The following is a 3233-nucleotide window of genomic DNA, read 5'->3' on the forward strand; positions in this document are numbered from 1 at the left end:
TGTACCGCAATCATTCAGGTGATTACGGGACGGTGATTACGCCAAGATTGTGGGTACAAGATGGGCACCGACGTGGCGTTCTCTGATTGGATAAGGTAACTGTGTATCCAGTAGAGAATCCAGTAGGGTGTATCCAGTAAGAGGTATCCAGTAGCAGGCTTAGAGGTAGCACGCGGTTGCGAACTAAGGACCTGAATCGAATCACTTTGCATTTTGCCAACTACTGCTCAAGTGTTCTTCCTTTTAAAATGTTTTGTATTTGGGGAAGGGCCATCGGAACTGAAATCATACTTGTAGACTTCTGAATACCAGGCATCGATTGTTTTCTTTATGATTTTACATGGGTCGTTTTGGTATCCTTTAAAGAATCCTAAATTCTCACCGTACAGAGGGGTTTCCAGAATGTTTGAAGTCTTTTGTCCTAATCAAAGGTGGCTGCATAGTTCTGTGGAAATGCAGCGATGTGTTTGTTATAATTAAGAGTCTTCGTATTGTGTCGCGTTCGATGCAGATTGATATAATGAGTGGCATTTACTAATTGCACATGATTAAGCTCGCACGTTTGTGGCATTATCGATCTATATTTATACGATCATTATATCTTACAAAAGACGCCTCACTAATCAAAACAACATGAATACGCACTGATCTAAAATTTTCACCAAATGCAATGAAAGATTATATGCATGTACAATGCCAGCCAAATGTTTATTGCAATCCGCAAGAGCTTGTATTATCTCACGATCAATTGCTTCCATATCGCGTATCAATATCCGATGATACTGGCTGCTTGGGGGATACGCCTGAACTTTATCAAGATAACGACGATGCGTATAGAATAACCATGTTAGGCGAGTAAAGGTTTTGTATCTACCTTGTTATTGTTGTCAAGACTGATGTGACGACGCCTCGCCAAGCGACCGTGTGACGCGAACGCGTCATCAGTGAAGTCGGCGTGACCTTCACTGTGTTGTACCGCAATCCTTCAGGTGATTACGGGACGGTGATTACGCCAAGATTGTGGGTACAAGATGGGCACCGACGTGGCGTTCTCTGATTGGATAAGGTAACTGTGTATCCAGTAGAGAATCCAGTAGGGTGTATCCAGTAAGAGGTATCCAGTAGCAGGCTTAGAGGTAGCACGCGGTTGCGAACTAAGGACCTGAATCGAATCACTTTGCATTTTGCCAACTACTGCTCAAGTGTTCTTCCTTTTAAAATGTTTTGTATTTGGGGAAGGGCCATCGGAACTGAAATCATACTTGTAGACTTCTGAATACCAGGCATCGATTGTTTTCTTTATGATTTTACATGGGTCGTTTTGGTATCCTTTAAGGAATCCTAAATTCTCACCGTACAGAGGGGTTTCCAGAATGTTTGAAGTCTTTTGTCCTAATCAAAGGTGGCTGCATAGTTCTGTGGAAATGCAGCGATGTGTTTGTTATAATTAAGAGTCTTCGTATTGTGTCGCGTTCGATGCAGATTGATATAATGAGTGGCATTTACTAATTGCACATGATTAAGCTCGCACGTTTGTGGCATTATCGATCTATATTTATACGATCATTATATCTTACAAAAGACGCCTCACTAATCAAAACAACATGAATACGCACTGATCTAAAATTTTGACCAAATGCAATGAAAGATTATATGCATGTACAATGCCAGCCAAATGTTTATTGCAATCCGCAAGAGCTTGTATTATCTCACGATCAATTGCGTCCATATCGCGTATCAATATCCGATGATACTGGCTGCTTGGGGGATACGCCTGAACTTTATCAAGATAACGACGATGCGTATAGAATAACCATGTTAGGCGAGTAAAGGTTTTGTATCTACCTTGTTATTGTTGTCAAGACTGATGTGACGACGCCTCGCCAAGCGACCGTGTGACGCGAACGCGTCATCAGTGAAGTCGGCGTGACCTTCACTGTGTTGTACCGCAATCATTCAGGTGATTACGGGACGGTGATTACGCCAAGATTGTGGGTACAAGATGGGCACCGACGTGGCGTTCTCTGATTGGATAAGGTAACTGTGTATCCAGTAGAGAATCCAGTAGGGTGTATCCAGTAAGAGGTATCCAGTAGCAGGCTTAGAGGTAGCACGCGGTTGCGAACTAAGGACCTGAATCGAATCACTTTGCATTTTGCCAACTACTGCTCAAGTGTTCTTCCTTTTAAAATGTTTTGTATTTGGGGAAGGGCCATCGGAACTGAAATCATACTTGTAGACTTCTGAATACCAGGCATCGATTGTTTTCTTTATGATTTTACATGGGTCGTTTTTGTATCCTTTAAAGAATCCTAAATTCTCACCGTACAGAGGGGTTTCCAGAATGTTTGAAGTCTTTTGTCCTAATCAAAGGTGGCTGCATAGTTCTGTGGAAATGCAGCGATGTGTTTGTTATAATTAAGAGTCTTCGTATTGTGTCGCGTTCGATGCAGATTGATATAATGAGTGGCATTTACTAATTGCACATGATTAAGCTCGCACGTTTGTGGCATTATCGATCTATATTTATACGATCATTATATCTTACGAAAGACGCCTCACTAATCAAAACAACATGGATACGCATTGATCTAAAATTTTCACCAAATGCAATGAAAGATTATATGCATGTACAATGCCAGCCAAATGTTTATTGCAATCCGCAAGAGCTTGTATTATCTCACGATCAATTGCTTCCATATCGCGTATCAATATCCGATGATACTGGCTGCTTGGGGGATACGCCTGAACTTTATCAAGATAACGACGATGCGTATAGAATAACCATGTTAGGCGAGTAAAGGTTTTGTATCTACCTTGTTATTGTTGTCAAGACTGATGTGACGACGCCTCGCCAAGCGACCGTGTGACGCGAACGCGTCATCAGTGAAGTCGGCGTGACCTTCACTGTGTTGTACCGCAATCATTCAGGTGATTACGGGACGGTGATTACGCCAAGATTGTGGGTACAAGATGGGCACCGACGTGGCGTTCTCTGATTGGATAAGGTAACTGTGTATCCAGTAGAGAATCCAGTAGGGTGTATCCAGTAAGAGGTATCCAGTAGCAGGCTTAGAGGTAGCACGCGGTTGCGAACTAAGGACCTGAATCGAATCACTTTGCATTTTGCCAACTACTGCTNCAGTGTTCTTCCCTTTTAAATGTTTTGTATTTGGGGAAGGGCCATCGGAACTGAAATCATACTTGTAGACTTCTGAATACCAGGCATCGAT

This window comes from Phytophthora sojae (genome assembly GCF_000149755.1).
Source record: "Phytophthora sojae unplaced genomic scaffold PHYSOscaffold_5, whole genome shotgun sequence".
In the NCBI taxonomy this organism is placed as follows: Eukaryota; Oomycota; class Peronosporomycetes; order Peronosporales; family Peronosporaceae; genus Phytophthora; species Phytophthora sojae.